This window comes from Hydra vulgaris, chromosome 01 (assembly GCF_038396675.1).
Source record: "Hydra vulgaris chromosome 01, alternate assembly HydraT2T_AEP".
NCBI classification, from domain to species: domain Eukaryota; kingdom Metazoa; phylum Cnidaria; class Hydrozoa; order Anthoathecata; family Hydridae; genus Hydra; species Hydra vulgaris.
Genome location: NC_088920.1, coordinates 33,304,199 through 33,329,252, shown reverse-complemented (window position 1 = coordinate 33,329,252; position 25,054 = coordinate 33,304,199). Strand labels below are relative to the sequence as shown.

General features: G+C 28.5%; 1 protein-coding gene and 1 long non-coding RNA gene across 2 annotated transcripts in view; both read right to left on the bottom strand.

Annotated features, from left to right (window-relative positions):
• LOC100200765 (UDP-glucose:glycoprotein glucosyltransferase 1) overlaps nucleotides 1-25,054 on the bottom strand; it is a 118,439-nt gene that overhangs the window by 18,857 nt on the left and 74,528 nt on the right. The window lies entirely within an intron of this gene.
• Nucleotides 574-23,150, bottom strand: LOC136075295 (uncharacterized). The gene is made up of 4 exons (XR_010635814.1): nucleotides 17,783-23,150; nucleotides 17,296-17,611; nucleotides 16,281-16,735; nucleotides 574-711 (listed from the first exon to the last, which is right to left on the bottom strand). It is a non-coding gene; the product is annotated as an uncharacterized LOC136075295 (long non-coding RNA).

Sequence of the window (25,054 nt, the reverse complement as noted above, 5' to 3'; positions counted from 1 at the left end):
CACAAAGAGCACACTTCAAACATAATCTAACGAATCAGTCGATATATTCTCCTATGAGAGCATGCATCAAACTTTATCTAATGAATCAGATTTAGCTAAAAGAAAGGAATAAAATCTTAAATAATAATATGATTATTTAATAATTATCTTAAATCACAAACTTTTAAAAAAAATCTTACTTGGTGAGTCGCCGACTATTTTGGCAACAAGATTTTCTAGTGTTGCTATTTGTTTTTTTTTTACCTAAATCATTAAATAATCTTAAGAAAACAATACTACATGCAATGTAAAAAAATAAAAAAAGTTTTTTGCCTTCTAACTTTATACTCTGATTGCTAAAAAATAAATAAGAATTTAATAAAAAAACATATAAAAAAAAATTCGACAGATAATTAAAAAAAAGAAGTAAAAAATAAATATATATATATATATATATATATATATATATATATATATATATATATATATATATATATATATATATATATATATAATATCTATCTATAGATATATCTATATCTATATAAAGAGTTAATAGCTGATGCACGTGATTAGAAAAAGACCTGTACTCACCTTATGTGATAACATTTGATTAAATAATTTGTTTTCTTTGTTTTCCATCTTCTTATGTTTGCATCTGTTTCTGTATTAACTCGTTCACACATTAACTCACTAGATGCAAAGCCCACGAAGTTGCTTCAAATGAATAATCTACAAAGTTTTGAACAACATTAAATGTCATTTTAGAATGCACACAGAAAAATTAAAACAATTTATAAAAATGTAATAGTTACCACATAACCACATAATATTATAGTGGGGATTTTTTATCATGTTTTTCCTTACCCATGCACAGTGTGCCCAGAATGTGGTTTTTAGGAAAAAATTCATAACTCCGTTTATTATCAATAAAATCTTGAAAAATTGTAGTATATAATTTTTTTGGGTCAAAGAATCTGATTCTGAGGTTAAATTTTACGTGTGTGCAGTGGGGGAGGGGGAGGAGCGCTGAGAGTCATGCCCCCACTTTTTCTAAATTTTTTAAATAAACTATAATGTATAAATTAAAAAATATATATATATATTTTTAATTTGTCTGCAACCGCCCTCCGCTACGATCCCTTTGACCAAAAAGTTACTAGCTCGCTATATTGCTTTGAGGTCAACTTACATGACTCTGGCATGACGTATAACTAATATATGATAATTACTAATTTGCTCTAGTTATGACTAATATATGGGTAATATAGTTGTTGAAAAATGATATTATATCATACTCTAAATCAAGTATATTTGAGTTCAAAATAGTTTAATATCAAATACAAATATACATAGACATAAGTCTTATTGATTTTATATGATCACGAAAAACATTCTTGAATTATCATTTTTTTCTGACAAAGGACATTTTTCACATAATACTTTACACCCTTTTGTTGTATGTCCAAGTTTTCCACAAGTCTTTTTTACTGGCTTTTTTATTTTTTTTGGTTGTGTTCTTAAGTCTGAAGTAAATGACATGTGTATTTATTTACAATGACATCTGTCTCGCCTTACAACTTTTTCCTAATTTATAAGCTTTTAGCAGTAGTGAACCCATGTAGAATACATACAAGGTCATTGGCATCACTTCTGGAATAATTGCAATAATAGTAAAAAGCACCAGAATCACCTACCGATAAATCTACCGTTTTTATTTAAAAACCAACCATATTTACCTCTTTTTTAAAAATATTTGTAAATAGGTTGAGTTTCATTTAAAATACTCCTTTACAATCTTCCTAGTTTCTTTTACTTTAACTAGAGTAACAGGCCTGTCAAATTAATGTAATTAATGGGATTGGATTAGTCCAGATTACTTGGTTTTTTGAATCTTTAAATTTAAGGGGACACCAAAAGGAGCAAATATAGTTTGTTCCCTTTAAGTCTATAGTTTGAGGATCAGAAAAGTAATGGCAAGAGTTGTGATTTCTAGAACCATGAAGTCTAAATACCCTCTACGTGTATAGAATGTAAATGTAGAGAGTAAATTTGGAATTATTTTTGAAAAAACCAGGTCATATCAAGCAGAGACTCGACAGTATCTTTGATAACAGTGTTCATGGGGGATGAAATCTTTTTGATTTCTCTTCTTTTTTAGCCTGTGTAGCTCCCTCTTCTTTTATATAAATCATAGATGATGATGATGATAATGATGATGATGATGATGATGATGATGATGATGATGATAATGATGATTGTGCTGCTGGTGGATTCCCAGTTTTATCCCAACTTCCTTTCTTCAAGTTTCCAATTCGACCACAAGTTTCTAATTCGACTACAATATTATTTTTTTTTATCCAATGAACTGAATTCAATGTTCAAGTTTATTAAAAATTCTTCAAATTCTTCTTTTTTTACCAATAACATTTTTACACAAGATATCAAAGGTATTATTGGATTGTCTGTAAAAAGTGATTTCATAATCACGGAACCTTGTATATCAACACGCACGAACAATCTAAGTTCAAATTTAAATTACTCAATTTCCGGGGATAACCGGACTGTGGAATTTTTATACATAAAAATAGAAAGTCTATATTATATGAAACAATTGAGTTTGTTTGCAGCCTCCTGCGGCCTTTTTTTTCCTGTCACTTTGCTTTTAATCAAAGAAATATATTTTTACATAACTTAGAATTTTTTTTAGGTCAAAACAAACCTACACAAATTATATGTTTAAACTTCAACTTTTATTTTTATTTAAATAATTCACAAATTCAATATCATTTCCAGATCAGAGCAGATAAAATGTTTTATATTCATGGAGTTGTTTTTATTGTATAGCACTTCTATGTTGTTGTTAAAAATCAGTATCGGTACAAAAAAATCAGTGTCGGTACAAAAAAATCAGTATCGGTACAATTTTAAAATTTTAAATTTGTAAATATTTTACTTCACTTTTTTCTTCAACTTCAAACAGCTATAACAACAAAATGGTTTGATGAATTTCGAAAATATTTTTTGCACTGACCTACATATGTTCTACACAATATAATATACTATGTAAAGTTAACAAATAAAATATTCGAAAAATGAATTTTTTCATGCTCTGGGCACACTGTGCCATATGGAGATATATGTGCCATATAGCATCATAATCATCTTTTTGTGGGGAAAACAAAGAACAAACCCGCGTTAGTAACCTGTTTTATATTATACATAATAACAATAGTAATAGTCATATAATATATACAATAATAATGAATTTATATACAATAATAATGAAATTATTATTATATATATTATATGGCAAAAGTCATATAATATATATAACAATAATTTCATAAATATAATTTAAATATATATATTAATCATATAATATTTAAATAATATAAAAAAAATGAAATAAATAAGTATTAACCTTTTTTAACAAGTAAAGCACGAGATCAAGATGTCATATATTACAAAAAGATAAAGTATTTAATAATAATATATACATATATCAATAATAAATAACATAACACATTTATTTATTGATATTATCTTGGATAAATTCTTTAACCTTGTTGGTAAAAACAAAATAAAGGAAGAAAATCTATTTTTGGTTTTTATCTAAACGGCTCTTGAGCAATAATGTATGCAGAAGTTCTACAGACATTATTATTGCTCAAGATTCAAGAATAAGTTCTGCTAGAACTTATAATTTGTCCATGTAGCTTAATTTGATATTAAATTTGTTATAACATAACTTATTTTGTGCTAAATTAAGTAAGCAAAATGGACAAATTCGCGAGTCTAAAATTATATCATAAAGTAGAATTAATTATATCATTTATATCATAAAGTAGAATTAATTATATCAATTATATCATAAAGTAGAAAGAATGATTTTTTTATTTTTATTTTTTTATTACAAAATAATAAATATTTACAATTTTTATACACTATTTCTGCATTAATAAATATACTTATATTGTATACAATAAGTTTTACATTTTTTTTGTATATATTTCCGTTTTATAACATGCGTTTATGATAGAAAAAAGCTTTTTTACATAAATTTAACATAGGTTTATCCAAAAATACTCATCAATATATATGCTTTTATTTTTACAATAACTACTTGACCCTATATATGCATTTATATATAGGGTCAAGTATATATTTTAAAAATAAAGTATATCTTTTATACAAACATCGCGTTACAAAACAGAAAACATGCAAATAATAAATTATAAATCATAAATTAAGGGCTGGCAGTGATTGTCTAGTTATATATATAATAATATTTTTGTTGTAAAAAGTAAAATATATTTTCAGGGAATAGGAACACTTAAGTAAACATTTAGTTCTTGAGCCAGTGTATTAGTTTAGCTCATATGTTTGCGTGGTATTTCTACGGACATAATAATTATATTTTAAAGTAATAATATTCCTGATGTTTCTGGTAATTATCCTGATCACTGCCATTGGGTCAGTTTTCGAATTCTTAAACATATGCTGGCATCTTCTGTTCCATATTTCACTCATTATGGTTTGAGTGACTGTCAACAGCAGCTGCGAGGTGAAAAGATTGTCAACAGCAGCTGTGAGGAAAAAAGTATACCTTGTATTTAATTTTAATCTTATTTGTGTGGCAAATAGGGACGCTTGGTTTTAATTTATTTAACTTAATTTGATATAATTTGGATTTTAGATATTACAACTTAAAATATATTGGACTTTTTAGTTCTGTTTCAAATGCATTGCGTTATAAGATATTATATAAACCAATTTTTTTTTTTTTTTAATTATGATAAAACTACAATAAAAATTAATTATAATATCATAACAGTAAAATAATTATAACTAATATAATGAGTACAAAAATTATACTATAAAAAAAAAATTAATATAATAAAAAATATTATTTCACATTTCTTATCACAGGCTTTTATTAAAAATAAAAAAAGTTCCGAAAGACGCGATATTTTGGCACGTAACTTTCACGTAAAATAGTAACCTAGACGAAGTCACCTAAACTACACGTGATTGAAACGCGAATAAAACGTTGCGTGCCTACTGGGCAGTTAGTACACAACTACTTTAGTTATTGAACTTTCTTTTTGGTTCACCAGTTATACCAGCTTGTCTTTTTGTTCTTTTTTTGAGATGATGTACAAACCGTAATGTATATGATGTAACTCTCAAAAGTCTAGTTAAGTTACTCTTATTTTGGCATTTTACTAATTTTGAAAACAAAAACTTTACACAATGGACCGGTAAAGGATGCAACAATAATGAATGACGAGTAAAACGAGAATGAGATTTGGTTGATTGAACTCGAAATGATAGCTTGTTTAGGCACATACTGAAGTAATATTTTTAGAAAAGAGAAGGAGATGCAACTTTACAACAACGGTAAAGTGGCTCAAACTTAGCAAATAGAGCGTGTCTAACTACAATGCATTTTTGGTTGCATTTTAGAAGAGAAAAAGCATCATTAGAAAAACCAAACCAAATAATAAAAAAGAATTCTTTACAGGGGCGAATAAAAGATTTTATTGGTAAAGAATGGAATCAGGAGTACGAAAATGGCAAGCACAATAAAGAGAAGCAACCTTAGCTAATGATCATTTTGCTATGGATTGTAGTAATATTTTCCATGAGAGTAGAGAATAATGATCAAAAAGACATAAAGAAGAGGACTAAGCGAGAGAGTTGTTATTCATCAATATTGGAATGTTCACATGATTGCAATAGTTGCTTGTAGTAAACAACTAAGTTTTGTTGGAGTTTAATTTTACAAGCCACTGTAAAGCCCGATGCTGTAACAAAAGAGAGATAAGATTTAAGATTGGTTGCCTGTTCTAAGCGATTGAAAGTTTAAGACTTTTTTTTTCAATTAGAACCACTTTAAATTTAAGATTTTCAGAAGGATCATTTAGGTTAGAAAAGAAACAATATAGGTCTTAGGATAAAACCTTAAAGTTGCTTAAAATGAAGCAGAGTGTTGGCATTCAAAAATGACTTTGATACTGCATTTAGAAAAAATAATTTAATTACCTCCTACATAGAGTCTATCAGTTGCATTTAACACACGATAGAATTTAAAAAAATAGATAGAGTCAATTGCAACAGTTAGCAAGATAGCCGTAGAACGAGAAATCTTAGCATAACAACCTCCCTCATTCAACGAAGGTTTTGTATTCTTCTATTTCTGCATTTAACTCTTGCAAAATTGCTGAACATTTTCGTAAACTAAAACTTTCTTTTTTCATAGCTACTTTTATATATTGATAAAATTGAAAAAAATTGATAAAATTGAATACCTTCACTGATTGTATTACACCAACACACAGTGGGCCAGTAGGTGGACAAAATGGGAAAAATTTTAGTTGTCTAATCTTGAAAACCTATTTAATTTTAATATCTACATATATTAGGAGAAATCTATTGATAATTTATTTATATTAAATCCCTTAGTTACCAGGACTCTAAGCATTTGAATATTGAGATAAAATAAAAAAAAATAAAAATTATAAATAAGTAATTAACGGTGACATCAACGTTGTGTTATATTTCAATTACATCTACGTTTTTGAAACAAAAAATTAGTACATGTTATTCTAGAGTATTTAGAGATAAGAAAAACCAATGTGTGAAATAAATTTGTTATAGCATGTTATCTCAGTTATACTTTGAAAATCACAGATTAAAAAAAAAAATTTCTTAAGAAACTTATTTTTTGCCGCACAATAACTAATAATTACCACAATTTGCCATGTGTTGTCTTATATTTATTTGAGCTATATGATGCTTCAATCGAGTTTTAATTGATTGCTCGTCCCCTTAAATCCCCGTTCAGATTTTATGTATGCTTTAACTTGGTTGCTATGGTACTAAATTTTGCATAGCAACAACTCATTTTTACATTAACGTTGTTTTAACAGTATTTTACTTGCGCTAAATACACAATATTGGGGGTATGTATTACAATGAGATTCAGAATTCTTATGAGGTTAACTTTTTTTGGTTACTATGGATACCTTACTTTGCATAACATAGCAACAACATATTTTCGGTAGTTGTTAGTAATTTAATTACTAACACTGACAGTAATTTAATTACTTTTAATTTTAATTACTAACACTTGTAGTAACTTAATTACTAACAAGTATTAGTAGTCCAGGCGGCATATATATTATAACATTTTACTTTTAAATACAAAATACTTGTTACAATAATTATTTAGATATGGTTTTGTTAAACTTAGACATTCATAATTTTCTCCAAAAAAACAATCTTAGTATTTCAAAACAAAATATTACTGAAGATATATTAAAATTTATTCAGCCAAAATTTGCTGATTTTAAAGACGTTGATTTTAGACATGCTGTTTAACGATTTGTTTACTTGTATAAAAAAAAGTGGAAATCTGCAAACTATACTGTGAAAAATTTTAAAAAGAAGTTTGTGAACTGGCTTAATGAATATTTAATTGTCAGAAAAAAAGACAATGAACCAACTGCAAGTAGACGTGGTCGAAAACCAGTTGCATTTGATAATAGTTCTAATAAAACTAAAAAACGGCGTGTATCTTGTTTAATTGAATCTCATTCATCCAATGAATTATTTTTTGCTGCTAATAAAAAATTTAGAGATGAATCTGTTGTTATTGCTGCCAAGAATGTTTTAAATATATCAAATACAGATAAAGCAACTAAATATTCAATTTTATAATTGATTTAAGTCTGACAAAAGCTTTAATAATTGATGCAAGTCTGACAAAAGCTTCCTATCAATTGATTAGAAGCGGAGCCTTGGAGAAAGAATGTAACATCTACCCCGCTTACAATGATGTCAGAGATGCAAAATTGAAATGTTATCCTGCAAACATAACAGTGGAGGACTATTCAGCTTCAGTTCCTTTAAAAGATTTAATGACTCATACTTTGCAAAGAATCTGTGCAGTTCAGGAACCTGTGCTAAGGCACTTGATATTGAACGACAAAGCAATAAAAACAATGACACTAACGTGTAAGGCTGGTTTTGATGGTGCTACTGGCCAAAGCATTTATAAACAAGTTTTATCAGATACCCGACATTAACAGAGATTTAAAGCGTGAAGAATCATTATTTATTACTTGTCTTGTCCCATTGGATTTGACTGGATTTAACAACAGCAACGAAAAGGTGCCTATTTGGAGAAATCAAAAGTCGTCCTCCACAGCCTATTGTAGACCCATAAGATTTGCATACAAAATGGAATCCAAGGAATCTGTGATTGAAGAAGATCAGTACATTAAAAGTGAGATAGAAAGCTTGGGTATGATTTTATTAGAGGTTTGCGGATCTTCTATTGAAGTGAATTATATTATTGAACTTACAATGATTGATGGGAAGGTTCAAACAATATTATCTGAAAAAAATAACTTATACCAATGCTGTTCAGTGTGTGGTGTCTCTCCAAAAAATATGAATAGTCTTGATATCCTTAATATAGATTATACTAACAGAGAGTTCAAATATGGTCTTTCCAGTCTTCATGCATGGATTCGATTTTTTGAGATGTTATTGCACATTGCATATAAAAAAGAAACAAGAAAGTGGCAAGCAAGATCTAAAGAACACAAAGAAAAGGCATCTGTAGCTAAACAAAAGATTCAGACTGATTTATGAACAAAATGGGACTTGTTGTTGATTTCCCTAAAAGTGGTGGTTCTGGAACAAGTAATGATGGCAATACCTCAAGGCGTGCTTTTGCAGCATATGAACAAACAGCTGAAATTCTGGGTATTGACCAAAACCTTATATTCAGATTTTACATTATCTTGGTAACGCTCTCTTCAGGATATGAAATAGACTGCTTAAAGTTCAAGGATTATTGTTTTGACACTTTTAGACTATATGTGTCCCTTTATCCATGGTATTACATGGCTCAATCAGTTCACAAAGTATTGATACATGGACATGACATAATTAAAAGCCTTACATTACCCATCGGACTTATGTCAGAGGAAGCTCAAGAGGCTAGAAATAAAGACTTTAAATCTTATCGCGAAAATTTCAGCCAAAAAACATCCAGAAAAGCATCAAATACTGATCTTATCAAAAGACTCCTAGTTTCCAGTGTTCCTGTTATTTCATCATTGCGTAAATCAACATCACACCAAACAAATCATAAAGCATTTCCTTCAGATGTTTTACAATTACTTAAACAATCTTCAAACGATATTATTGTTTTATAATTTTTTGATGTAATTTAAAATTGATAACGTTTTCTTGCACTATTTTTTGCTTTTATTATTCCTAAAACATTATTTACCTAAATACTCAATTTTTATTCAATATAGGTGGGTCAAAAATCCGATAAGATATTCAAATATCAATTTACCACTTTGTAACTAAGGAAAGTATCCGGTAACTAAGCAATATAAGTATCCATAACAACTAAATTTAAAAAATTATCACTTTCGTAAGAAGTGTGATCTCATATTGGTACTCATGCCAAATTTAGTGAATATAGCACTTATAAAATATCTGCAGATAACAAAAGTAGGTTGTTGCTAAGCAAAATAAAGGTATCCATAGCAACGAAATAAAAAAATATTACCTTCATAAAAAGGACAGACATCATATTAGTACTCATACTAATTTTAGTGAATATAGCTCTAATATTAAATTAGTTATGAATTTTGTCCAGTAAAAGTGCATTCTGGTCCACTGTGCAACAGTAAAATAATATATGTATAAATCTCTTAAAATCTTTTCAGTTTTTTTTATTTTATTTATTTTATTTTATTATTATTATTATTATTATTATTATTGTTATTATTTTTTGCCGTATATTAAAATTTACGTTGAAATAAATCGTGTTAATAAATAAAAGAGCTGGAGCAAGCAGAAGCCATAAACTGTCTTATCATCGCCATTTACATTGAAAAAATCGTCAGTTTATATACAAAAAAAGAAAAGTAGCTAAGTACATAATAAGAATTTTACACAGTTAGTTACAATATAAGTTAGTTACAATATAGTACAGTTAGTTACAATATAAATCATAATATAATATAAATATTAGTGTTGAAATATAACTCAATATGTCAAAGATTAACAACAATATAAAAGTATTAAAGTTTTTTAACAAAAAAAAAAAAAAATTAAATAAAAATAAAATTGCAACAAAAGAGAAGTAGTGTCATTAACTATTTTTTTAGATATTTTAATCAAAGTCATTTTGTAATAAGAGACTCTTAGATTCTTTCCTGAATTGTTCCAAAGAGATGTTTTGAATATTATCTTTTTTTGTAATAAATTTTGAAAAGTGTTTCCATAGAAACGGTCCACGGTATTGGATTTGGTATGAACTTAGTTTTAAATTAGTTTTTGGTACAATAAAGTTGTTAATTTAGTAGGATACTTGTGCGAGATTTCACTAAAGTAAGACTGAAATACAATAGGAGAAAGCCCATATTTTATTTTAAACATGAATTGTAGAACTTGGTGTATATTAAGTTTATAGTTACTTTCGGCACCAAGCTTCCTTAAAAGAGGTTCGCAATGAAAAGTTCTGTGTGCACCAAATACAATCCTGCATGCGTGTTTTTGCTTACTATAAATTTTTTTTAATTTACTATAATTAGTACTACCCCATACAATATTACAGTGAGAGATAAAACTATGAATAAATGAAAAGTATATTTTTTCCAAGGAAGCAGTGTTAAGATATGGTTTAGTTTTATATAATATGGAAATATTTATTGAGATTTTATTTTCTATGTATTTTATATCTGGTTTCCATGACAATTTTTCATCTAGTATTACGCCTAAAAAATTAACGATTGGTTCCCTTTTAATAAATGTTTTATTGATTAAAAGATTAGGTAATTTTAGAGGAACATCATCACGTTTACTAGGTTTGGAGAACAAAATAAACTTAGTTTTTTCTACATTTAACGAAAGCCTATTACTTGTAAACCACTCGTTTATTTTTAATAGTTCTTCATTAAATATATTAAAGAGTACTTTTATGTTTTTGTTGGAATAAAAAAGATTGGAGTCGTCTGCAAACAATATAACATTTAAAATATTTGATTCTAAGTACATATCATTTATATATAATAAAAATAATAACGGTCCTAAGATTGAACCTTGGGGCACACCACATGTAATGTGTTTTTCTTTTTCAATTTTTTTATAAATAATACATTGTGACCTGTTCGCCAGGTTATCTTCAAACCAAAGTAAGTTTTTATTTCATATTCCATAGAGTTCCAGTTTTTTTATAAGTATCTTATGGTTAACAGTGTCAAAAGCTTTTGACAGATCAATAAAAACTCCTAAGGTAAAATAGTCATTATTGAATGCATCTGATACATGATTAGTCAGTTCGATTAATCATGTATCAGATGTGTTGGGTTTAAAAAAGATAATTCAACTAACCGCATGGTTAGTCGAATTATCTTTTTTAAACCCAAATTGTTTACAGTACAGCAAACTGTTTAACATCAAATAGTTATAAAGTCTGTTGTACATAATTCGTTCCAATGATTTTGAGAAGCAAGGTAAGACGGAAATAGGTCTGTAGTTGGAAATATTAGTTTCGTCACCAGATATAAAAATTGGAGCGATTACGGCAACTTTAAGCTTTTTTGGCACAACACTTAGTTTAAATGAAAGGTCAAAAATATGATTTAATGACGGTTCAATGATATCGAAAATTGACTAAACAACATTTACACTAATTTTGTCAATTTTATTACTTTTAAGACTATTAAAAGCATTCCTTATCTCGTATAGATTTAAATTAGATTCTTCCATAACAGTATTACACGGTTTAATATAAGATTCCAAATCTATGGTACTTGGCGGAATTTTACTCGCCAAGTATATGTCTAAATAATCCTCTAAATAATTCTTTAAACTGTTGTAGCATTATTAAAAAGAGACTGCTGGTTTTAAATACTATTCGTAGAAAACGGTAAACTATTTACATACCAATGTTTATATCAATGTACCATAAAATCCACAATAAACCTTTAAGGTCATTGCACACGCTAACATTTAGAAATGCATGGCATATATCTGATATTAAACTTATCATAAAGATGCGGAATCGTAAAAGTATTCTATAAATGCAAGTTAGAAAACAAGAACCAGTGTACAAACTTTTATTAAGTTTGACTTATTTCTGGTATTATAATTATCTTAAACATTTCTTTTTTATAATTTGTTCCGTCATTTTCATAATACGTTATTCACAAAACATTTTGAGTTAAGATATGACTGGAGACAAAAGTCTTATCATCTAGCCCCGCTGTATCGTTTTCACTACCATAAATCTATCATTAAATTTTACAATATCAATAAAATAATATAAATACTTTTAAATAAACATTTTACATTTTTTATACATAAAAAAAAAATATTTTTACATACATAAAAACATATATGTATAAAAAAAAGGAAATAAATACAAATTTAGATAAATAAGCGATTAAAAATATGTTTTGCTTTTAAGCAAACGAAAGAAAAGTTAAGAATTAAAAAAGAAGATATTAAAAATAAAATAGAATTTGAGATATGTCATAATCAAGTAACGGTTTTTTTTAAATAACTTTGAAAGTTTAAGTGAAGTTATAGTTTCACTTTCAATTGGAAGGAATGAATTCCACAAATGTGGCCCTCAGTATGTTATTGAGAAATTAGGCTGTTTTAATAAGGTTTTTGGTACCTGATAGTTATGCAATGAATGCTTCGTTTGATATTTATGATTTATAATAACAAAAAGGTCGTCAAAAATATTTGGCAGCATACGATATTTAAATCTAAACATGAATTAAAGAATACTGTAAATATTTAATTGATAAACATTAAGCACTCCAAGCTTTCTAAGCAGTTGATTGGCACTTGTGTATTTATTAGCATTTAATATAAGGCGGCTTGCTTGTTTTTGTTTATTTAAGATACGCTTTAATTTTGATGGATAAATGCTGGCCAACGCAATATTATAATAACTGATATAGCTATGGATAAATGAAAAGTAGATAAGTTTTAAGCAGTTTTTATCCAACATATGTCTTTTCTTGTACATAATTCCAATACTCTTTGAAATTTTATCTTCTTTTTAATTAATGTGGTCTTTCCAACTTATTTGTTCGTCAAGTAAAACGCCTAAAAATTTAATGCAGGATGTCCGTTGTAAATTAGTTTTTTCTTTTGAAATATTTGTAAGTTTTAGGGGCAAAGTTTCAAATTTGGAGGATTTAGAAAAAAATATATATTTGCTTTTAGTTTTATTTAGAGATTGCTTGTTGGCTTTCAACCATTCATTGAGGTTGTCAAGCTCACGATTCATAGTGATAAAGGTCTATGTTTGAGTGGGTATAAAAAAACCAGAGTGTCTTCAGCAAAACATGCGGTATAAGCTTGGTCGAGTTCACTCGATTTTGTCTCGAACTTTCGAGTTTGAGTAATCAAATTCGAAGTGGTCAAAATTTGTAAAGTTCAAATTTTAGTCAAATTCAAAATTAAAATTTAGTTTTTTCAAATTTTTTCTAAATCAATATTAAAAATTCTAAAAAATTTTTTTATTTAGATAAACTAGCCAGAATAGGGTATGGGTGGATTAATAATATTTGTATGGGAATAGGTTGAAAAAACGTCAATTACTGGACGGTTTATCTAGGTGAAAAAAGGTATTCCTGATTTTGAACAATATTTTTGCATATAAATTTGTCAAAAGGAACAAAAAGAGAACATTTTCCACATTTATATATGAAATTAATCACTGCCAATGAATTGTATCCTAATAGTTGATGGATTTCCGTTTCTGTTGCTTGAAGAGGTTCCAGCTCATATGCTTGAAAGTACTGTAATTTAACTGGTTGAAGAAGATCAAGCCTTAGATTGACTTTGAGGACTGACATCTAACTTTGTTATATTTCCCTTATCAAAATGAATTTTGGCTAAAGTTGTGGCTAAAGCTTCTACCAAGACTTCAGTTGTTTCATCCTGAAGAAGTTCCTCTTCAGCATCCTCCTCTGCTTCATCTTTATAAAAGTTTGGAAGGTCTTTGGCAAGTTGTTATTACAGTAAAATAGCATACGGATATTTTCGACATTAAGCTTTGACCTTCTGTAGGTCACAATTGCACCTCCTGATGAGATAACTTGTTTAGAGCTAGCTGACGATGTCTGAAAAATGAAATCAATTTAATACTTTTTCAAATGTTCAAACAAATTAAATGAAAAAAGATGAGAAAAATTTTCGATCGGCTATTATTCAAATTTAAACTTGAGTGACTAAAGTTCGAAAGTTCGGTTATTCAAATTTTGAAAGTTAGCGGGTCCCTTCCTCTTCTAAAAAATCAAATTACTTTAAAATAAAGCTTGTTTTTTTAATAAAAGATATATCTTCAAATTGATTTTTTTTATTTGAATAAAAAGATATTTTCTGGCAAGATTGGTAATAGCAGCCGTGGCTCTGTGGTAGTACATTTGCCTCAAAAACAAAGAATCCGTGGTTCGAACCCCACCTCTCGACAAACTTTGCGACATCGGTTAGGAAGGAGACGTGAACTTTCTATTAAATGCTTTTTCGCGGTGCTCTGTGATAAGACCATTAGGACTTCTTGGAGCACCTAAACAAAATTTTAAAAAAATAAGGGGATACTCTTGAGGATAACTTCTCCACCACTGTAGTACATCAACATTGGCAGTATAAGGATCTGTTAAGTTGAGGTACCTGTTTGTTTTCAACTGCATGGGGCTAATGACTGCCTCCGACAGTAACTGGGTGGGCTGGAATAACCCAGAAAACCTCGTTTTTTGTCCTAAGAACAAAAAAGATTATTAAAAAAAGTTTTAAACCTTAAAAATTCGAGTTTTACATTTAAGTTCCAGTTACCTAATCTTAGCTTTAATGCTGTAGTCTTCCTCATCAATTTCCGCGAAAATTCTGGAATTCAATTCATGTACTAATTCAACTTCATTTTCCTTAATCGTCAGCGCAATCATTTCCCTGTAATTTGAACTTTCATGTTGGGCAAGTGTGAGTCTTTTGTTAAATGGTTGGAGTAATGCTCCATACGGTTGTAGTTTGTTTTTGGTCCCACAATCGTAATCTCTTTTCCAACTTTGACTGTGGGGTTTTGCAGAATACTTTAGTCTCCTTGTTGGTCTTGAGTTAAGTTCTCGTTTTCTGAGTTAAGAATTTAGATAACCATTGATATTAGAAAGTTTGGACACCACATACCAGATGGTTAGTTTTTGGTCAGAAGAAAAGAATAAAGACATCTCTTCAATTTTGGTGAGTGGATTTATACGAACCAGGTCCCGAATTCTCTTAAAAATGGCCTAGGTAACATTAACGTTTTGAGGCTCTTGGTGATAAGTGGGTCCTAGATTTTGGGATCAAAAAAAAAGGCTCTCAATTTCAATGTAATGTCCCCTTTTAATCCATACCTTGTCCAGAAGGTCCTCCTCACCCCCTGAAGTAGAACCTGATACTCAATAACTAAATACTCAAAACAATTTAAAAAAATTTAAAAAAAAAGAAAATTAATTTACGAAATATTTTCAATATCTGTAATTATCGGGAATAACGAATTTTAGTAATTCGGAAAAATTCTAACTCATTCATCTGTTCCAATTCCTCTGATATAAGGACTTTTTATCTTATCTTGGGATCAGCTCCCTAGCTAAAGTCCTCCCAGATCCTCTTAAGAGCTGGCCTCAACTTTAGAACGGATCGCATTATCATCAAGCTGGAATTCCGCAGGTTTTAACAGGTGCAATGATCTTGACAAATTCAACTAATTGTGGAAAATTATCGAAAAAATTTAGTTTAAAAGTAGTCAAATTAGGTTATACCAAACGCAACTTTTTTCAAACCGTGAAATTAGTTGCCTTATACTATACAATATACAATAATATTAGCGCTGAATTAAGGGGGCTAGGATGATAGAGCCCCGAGCACCGCATATTTAGGGATTCAAAACATTTTAGCTGAGCTTTTCTTTAATAGACATTGTTAAATTTAGTTTGTAACTATGCCATAAAAAGAGCCACTTTTTTCAAAATAACTACGGGCCACCAACAAAAGTTTTATTCTGGCATATTTTAAAATAACTACGGGCCACCAACAAAAGTTTTATTCTGGCATATTTTAACCAAATTTTTATATAATAACTAAATATTAACATAAGTAAATAAATAATATATAATATAATAAATTTAATAAAATATATACATATAATAAATGTATAATCCAAACTTAAAGTTGAAAACCTTTAAAAGTTTAAAGAAATGAATTACCAGTTTCAATGTTTGAATCATTCCTACATTGATTGTTTATCCTGACACACTCTTTCTTGATCCTCTGTTGGTCAATGCTGCTTTTTTGAGTTTGAATGACATATTCTTTAATGCATCAACAGCATTCTTTACTTCGGGAATCTTAATACACTAAGTCACAACAAGGTTAAGTATGTGGTCAACACACCCAAGGCTTTCCTGAATTTTCTCTGTCAGTTTTGGGATGGCTGCTAGCATGTTAGCTGCATTATCACTTGTGCAGGTCTTTTGGACATTTGATGTGCAGTTTATTTGTGCAGGTCTTGTGGATATAAGAACTGTCTGGTCAAGAAGTTCAGCAATGTTTTGAAATGTATTTTTTTTTCTCTGCACTTCCACAATACACCAGCAGCTTGTCTAAGGTTCAGTTCTTTGAGATACTGTGAAGTGTAAAACCAAGGAATGGATCAAAGTTTCTGAACAAGAAAAAAAAAAAATTTTATATCAAACTTTATTACTAACAGGGCATTCTATGTTAATCACAAGGCCGGATTTACCTATATTTTTGGCTAGGCCCCGGCTAGGGTCCAACGAATTTCAAAAAACTGTCATTTCTCATTTAATAAACAAAATTATCATTGCTATTATATATTATATATTTAGTAAATTGATACATATCTAAATAAATTTAAAAAAAAGTAATTAATTATTTAGAATAAATATAATTTATGTAAATAAAATAAAAAATTGTAGTTTCATGTTTAAATCCATTCCTAACCGAACAAAAAGAATATAATGAAGGAGAGTATTGCAAAAATATAGATCCTATGGAGCTAAAAAAATCCCTGAAAATTTAGTTTTTGATTTTGACAAAAAAATTTTGTAAAATCTTTTTTAGGGTGCCAAAAAAAGAATTCACCTAGGGCCTCATAGAATAAATCCAATTTTGGTCATCCGATGTTATTCCGCTCCCCGGTAAAAAAATTAATAAAATCCTATTTTTAACGTGTTAATAATATTTTTTTAAATGACTTACTTTAATAACCACAAAATCTGTTGTAAAAAGCCACTCCAACGGCATTGCCTTTTAGATCTGTTACAATCATGTTCGTCACTGCCTCTCTGACTAATCGGTTGAAAAGAGGAGGTTTTGCTCTTACCATAATTCTAGCGGCCAAGTACTTCATTACAACCAAATCAAATTTCAGCTGGACAGGTGACCTGACATTAAGGTTGACAATCCTTTGAAAGTATGGTAGTGTGGTTGTGATTAACGAGGCCCTACCACCAATTAGATACTTCCGAAAAAGTTGTTTTCTTGTTTGCCTTTTGTTGTAAATAGTAAACGACACCTAAATTAAATAATTCAATGATACAAAACAAGTATATTAAATAATTAAATTTGATAAGGATTTAAATTAACAATAAAAAATTAAAATTGTTTCTTTCTAAATTATAAAGTTTGGTAAAAATTACTATTTTACTTTAAAATCAAATTTAGTCAAAATAAAATTTGATCTTACTTAGTGAAGCATCAACAGTTCCGGAGTCAGCGAGAGTTGAATCTGAGTGGTCAGTTTGGTCTTTTTTTCTCGTTAGAAATTCTCTTCTTCACTTAGTTGTATAATTTATCAAGCTTCTTAATATCATCTAGTCTTTTTTGATTCCATGTTGCCTCAAATGAAATAACTGCTCTAGCCTGTTCCGGATATAAAGACCTAATACCACACGCAATTGATTAAAAAAACTTTACATAATTGTCACTAATCGTATTACAAACCTTTAGGTTCATTAAGTTGAGATAATAATTTAATATTTTGTAACAAATTATCTGATTCTAATTGTTGCTGAACAGGTGTTCAGGGCCGCCCAAAGGAGGGGGCGGGCGCGGGATACATTTTACCCAGGCACACGTTTAAAAGGGGCACATGCGACCCTCAATAAAAGATTTTATTAAAATTTTTAATGATCATAAAGAGCACTACTTTAAAACAGAATCTAAAAGACTTATTACAATTAGAATTTATTACAACAGACTTCACATCTTTATTATTCTAAATTTAATTCAAAATAGAAAGAAAAAAAATGTTGTTATTATCACTAAATAAATTTATATTAAACATTAATATAGAAAAATGTGTATCCATTCATACACGTGTAATACTTTTATTTTAAATCAGTAGAAATATAGTTTCACGTTCTTTCAAAGACATTTTTAGCATTTTGAAAAATTTATATGCATTTTAAAACGGGTTATGTATATATTTGCTTTTATATGAACACAGACAATATGTAAACGGGGCTTGGTGATAAGACAATTTATGTCTTCTTCTTACTCCGGCCTAAATTTATATGTGTAGTATGTAGTTATTGTAAATTCATCAAACGGCAATATTTCAAACAGGCAAACTATCAAACGGCAAAAAAAAGGAAGATTATTTGCATAATTTCAAGCAAAAAATTTAAGACAAAATAGAAGATTTTTTTTTTTTCTGCAAGATATTTTGTAAGATTTTTAGAATTTTATAACCTGAAATAAAATTAAAGTTTAGGTTAAGTTAAATGGAAATTTCACAATTTCTATTTTTTTACGTGGTTTTACTGATATTACGTTTTTTTACTGATAGCAATGGCTCCAAGTTAAATGTAGTTCAAATTCGAATTACATAACACTTATCCAAACAAAAGGTTTTTTTTAAAACATTATCAATGTTATGTTACATAAATCAGTTAAGTTACTCTCACTCCAATACTTTTCAAATATTCTTTCTCAATACATTCATTACAATTATTTTGATATTGTGAAATTGCATTTAGTTCTTTTTTTCTTTAATTCCTTTGAACTAAGTTATATATAAAAAATTCATTTCGATTTCAAAACAAATAAAAAACTTTTTTATTTTATTTTAAAATAAGGAAAACACATCTTAGAGTAAAATCGTCATATCCAATTTTCAAAAGCATGGTTCAGAAAGGCAGAAATAAAGCTGTAGATAAAGTTGTGAAATAGTACAAAAACAAACGTATACTGGAAGAGTGTGGCTTCGATAAAGTTCAAAAAAAAAAGCATCTGACAACTCTATGTCCGACCAAATTGTCAAGGTATAGGTTAACAGCTTTATTTTTTGATTCACAATCTTATATTCCAAATTTCATTCCAAAACTGTAAAAACAATTTTTTTTTAGACGGACCATGCTACCAACAACGTTGATGGAGCAATCGTCTATACTTTCAAAACTATTTAACAAGTACCTATCAGATTTTTGTTTTCCAGCCTGCTGGATAACGGCATCTGTAATCTTTATTTTCAAAAATTCTGGAGAGCGATCTGACCCGATCCATTAGTCTTCTTACTATCATAAACAAGGTTTTTGAGTCTTTAATTAACAAACACTTAATATCTCGTCTTGAATCTAATAACTTACTTTCTGATCATCAATATGGTTTTTGATCTTCTCCTTCTACTGCTGGTTATTTACAGTAATAACTAATAGGTTTTATTGTGCATTAGATAGATGTGGAGAGGTTAGGGCTATCGCTCTCGACATTTCTAAAACTTTCAATAAAGTTTGACATGCTGATCTTCTCTATAAATTCTATTCTTACAGTGTATCCGGTAACATCTTTAAGATTATTGAACCCTATCTTACCAATTGTAGCATAAAATTTACCCTCAATGGGCAGCACTCTTCTCCATTTCCTTTAACTTCAGGGTATTCTCAAGGTTCGATTCTTGGCCCTATACTTTTTTAATTTACATTGACGGTCTCCCGAAAATTCTCAAATTAAAGGTGGCATTGATTGCTAATGATATTACCATTTATTCTTGTCTTGGTAAGGATCCAACACTCTCTGATTGCTTGAAGGGGGCATTTGAGCTTGAAAGAGATCTCACTTCTGCTACAGTATGAGGCTCTCAGAGGCTGGTAAACTTTAACTCAGATAAAAACCAATTTTTTTTAGCTAATCGTTAATGGTATAATGTAGATCTTCATATATTTATGAACGGTAGGGTACTCGATGAGTCATCTACCCTTTGTCTTGTAAGATAAAGTTTTACTTTCAATTTTTCTTAGAAACCATGTATCAAGTTCATTTAAAATTAGCATCTGCTAAGGTTGTATCTCTTTTTTTTCTTACCACTTTATTACTTCGGATTTTATTTTTGATCTTTATAAACCTCAAATCCGTCCTTTTATGGAATACTGTTGCCATATTTGGAGCGGATCTTTGAACGATGTCCTTTCTCTTTTAGACAAGAGAAAGAGCATCATTCGTTTTTTTTTCCTCATTCAATTAAGTCTCACTCTTTTACTGTGAATGTTCCTAAGTGCTTAAAACACTCTTATTCTTATCTAGTTTTTTTCTTCGAACATCTATTCTTTGGAATTCGCTTCCTTCATCTTGTTTTACTGATTCTGCAATCTTTTAAGCCATATATTAATGGTTATTTTGCTTTATAAACTTCATCTTTTCTCTTCCAGTAACTTTCAACTTTAATAGTGGTTGCTTGCAGCCTTGTTGGAAGTGAAGATGTTAACTACCGTTTCATCATAATTAACAACACACCATTTTTAAATCATTTTGTTAAGTTTAAGTTATCAAGTATTTGACGACGGTTCAATGACTTCTGCTATAATGTTTTAGGAAAGAGTTTAATATCATCGGAAAGTATTTGAGAAGTTTCAGTAAAAGGAGTGGGTCAAATACAGAAACTTGAGGAACACTACCGAAAATTTCATTTCAATCAGAGCTGGAATTGTTAAACATAAGGCGCTGTTTTCTGTCACCCAAAAAGAACTTAATTCATTGTATTAGTTTACCATTTACTCTGAATGATAATATTGAAGAATAAGTCTTTTGCGAGGTACAGAATCAAAGGCTTTGGCAAAATTGAGTTACATCAATGAATTTTTGCGATTCTAAGGAAGACGAAATAATATGAAAAGTCTCTCTTGATTTTCAAAGACTTTGCACACAGCAGAGGTTAGCGAAACCAATTGAAAGTTTTTAGCAAGTAATTTGTCTACTTTTTTTATCGACCGGATTAATATTGGCTAATTTCCAGAAAGAAGTTATTGCTCTTGAGTTACAGAATTCATAGAAAATTTTTGTGGTGGAATTGCATAGTATTAAAGGATAAAAGCCGTCAAGCCAGAGGATTTATAAGGGTTTAGATAAGTAAATACTGATGTCTAAATTAAAAAAAAAAAATTATTATACGTTGTTGTTATCGCCCACCTTCGAGTGAAATTAAAAGTTTTAATTCATTTTTGTGTAATGATGTTATTAAAAAAAGTAACCAAGAGAAGAAATTTATCTATTTATTAGATGATTTAAATCTAAATTGTTTTCAATATCACGTCAATAATAATATTAAAAGAATTTATAATGACATATTTGAAAATGGAGCAATTCCTTTCATTAACAAACCTACAAGAATTACTCAATCAACTTCCTCTTTAATTGATAATATTTTAACCACAGATATTTTTAACGAATCTTTAAAAAAGGTGATAGTTAAAAATGACATATCTAATCACTATCCTATTATCATATATTTTTCTATAAATTTTGATACAAATTTACTATTCAACGAAACACGAGTTTTTAAAAAGCGCAATTTATCAAATAATAACCTTGAATCTTTTAGCAATTATCTCTAATTCATTGGAATAGTATTAACTCTTCTGATGATGCAGACTTAGTTTACTACTCCTTTTTTTAAATGTTTTATGATATTTACAATACTAATTTCCCTGAAGTTAGTTCAAATCTCAAAGCTAAAAGTATTAAATCGTCCTGGATTACAAAGGGTTTGCGGAGGTCTTCTAAAATCAAACAAATATTATGCATTAAATACTTAAAAACTAAAATAAATGAAAATAAAATTATACATAAAAATTACACTAACCTTTTTGATCGTCTCAAGAAAAAAAGAAAAAAAAATTATTCCATAAATTTACTTGATAAATATAAACTAAATTCTAAACGCACATGCTTTATAATACGAGAAGTTACTGGCAGCAAAAAGTTCACATCATGATCTCTGCCTAATACAGTTAAACTTAATAATGATTTTTGATATGATAAAAGAGAGATTGCGGAAGAATTTAACAAGTATATTGTGTCTGTAGGACCAAATCTTGCCAAACTAATTCCTAAATCTAAAACTTTAATAAAAGACCTAAGTTTCCCAATAAACTCTTACCTCGACTCTTTCAAATTATCTTTTGAGAGTTTGAAAACGCCTTTAAAATGTTAAAGTGTAACAAAGCAGTAGGTCCGGATGGTGGTAATGGCAACATTATAATAAGTTCATTTGATGCTATAAAAGATATACTTAATAGCAATACTTTCAGTATTCTTTAAAGTTTTAGAAAGAATTTTATACAACAAAATTTATAATCATCTTACTATTAACAATTTATAATACAGTTATCAATATAAATTCCAAAAAAACAACTCTACTGAATATGCAATTCTTCAATTTACTAGAAATATTCATTTTTAGTAAATTGAAGAATTGCATCTTCAATCATCTTTCAAATGAATCATCTGATTCATTTGAAAAAAACAATTTACGTTGGGTATTTTTATTGATTTTATTGATATTTAATACTATTGATCACGAAATTCGTTTTAATAAGTTAGAATGGTACAGAATTACTGGAAATAATTTAATTTGGCTAAAAAGCTACCTAAGTAATAGAAAGCAATTTATTTATGCAGAAGAAAATATATCATCCAATTTGTTGAATGTGGAGTATGGAGTTCCTTGAAGATCCATTTTAGGACCTCTCCTATTTTTATTATGTATTAATGATCTATCTAAAGCTTCTAACCAAACAACAATCATGTTTGCTGATGATTCCAACTTATTTCTTTCTCATAATAACATTATAACATCTTTTAACAACATGAATATTGAACTAGTAAAAGTTTCTGAATGGTTTAAATTAAATAAATTGTCATTAAATATTGATAAAACTAAATGGATTCTTTTCAATCCAAGTGGTAAAAAACATCTGCTGCCTAGTAACTTGCCTTTTCTTTATACGGATAATATAATAATTGAAAGAGTTTTAGTGACAAAATTTTTAGGTGTCTATATCGACGAAAATTTAACATGGAAAAACCACATTGCTAACTTGTGCGGGAAAATTTCAAAGAGTTTAGATATTTTATACAAAACAAGAAGCGTTTTTAACAAACGTACCTTAATTCAATTGTATTACTCTTTCATTCATTGTCATATTAACTATGTTAACATTGCATGGGGTAGTACAAATAAAGGTAAACTTGAACCTCTCAATCGGCAACAGAAGCATGTTGCACGTCTTATAAATTTAAAGGACTGTTTTGCTCGTACAAAGCCTCTTTTATATGGAATGAAAGCTCTCAATATATACGAGCTAAATATTTTTAATATTCTTTGTTTTATGTATAAATGTAAAAACAACTTATCGCCCGTTTCTTTCCGCGAATTGTATTTGCAAAGAAATAACTGTTTCTTTGCAAATACAATTAATTTTTAGCCAAATTAAATAAGTTTGATTCTTTTAAAAAAAATCTTTAAAAACTCATTTTTTCCGCTGAAAATATACTTACATACTTTTAAAACTTAGATGAATCTCAATTATTGTGTGTATGTGTATGTGCATATTTTTATTTTATTACGGGAAGCTTCTTGTAATATGTTACATAAATTTTATGTAAATACGTATTTGCATAAATATGTTGTAATATGAATTTTACTGTTTTTTGTCATACTTATAAGTTGACTTTATTTTACTTGCATGTACTGTAACGTAATATATTTATTTTTGTACTGTAACGTAGAGGAGACCAGGGCTAGTTGGCTCGGTTTTTACTCTATGAGCTCTGTAGCCCCAACAGCACAATTTTTTTTGAAAATATTAAAGTGTAGTCTCAAAGAGTATGAATTTGGGTAACTTATAAAATTTGCATTCATTTACAAAAAAAATTCTTGGGGGTTTCCCGGCCCTCAAAAAAAAAAAAAAAAATTTGCGTTAACTTACCCCGTGATGGGGTAAGTTAAATAACAAATTGTAAATGTTTGATTTTTAAATCTATATCTGAATTAAGTTTAAAAAATTTAACTTAAAATATCTATAACTAGTCTTGATTGTACATATGATTATGTACATGTACAAATGATTATGTACATGTACATATGATTATGTACATGTACATATGATAATGTACATGTACATATGATAATGTACATGTACATATGATTATGTACATGTACATATGATAATGTACATGTACATATGATTATGTACATGTACATATGATAATGTATGAATCACACAACAGTAGTTGCGTGACTTGAACAGCAAATTAAAAATAAAATTCGTATAAAGTAATAAAGTTAAAGTTTCTCATTTTTTTAGTTAATTTTCTTATGTTTGTCGAGTTTATTTTTAAAAGTATTGTCATAAACAGCATTAAAAATTGATATAAGGAGATAGTCTAGTAATTTTGTTGTTCAAAATAGGTAACTAAGAGCTATGTGGCATACTCAAATTTTTAGTATGTTAATACTGGTATCAAATAAAGATGACTTGCAAAAAGTTTAGGTAATTGGAGCAAACCTAACCCAGCCCCATTCCGACCCCTAATTGTCCCCTTTCTAGAACTACGTCTCCTAAGATAATAAATTTTTGTTAAGTTTTATCATAAATTAGACCAAAATTTATCAACAGATTTCAAGTTTAATCAAAAAATCTATTTTCGTTTAAGATTTATCACCATAAGAAGTTTAACA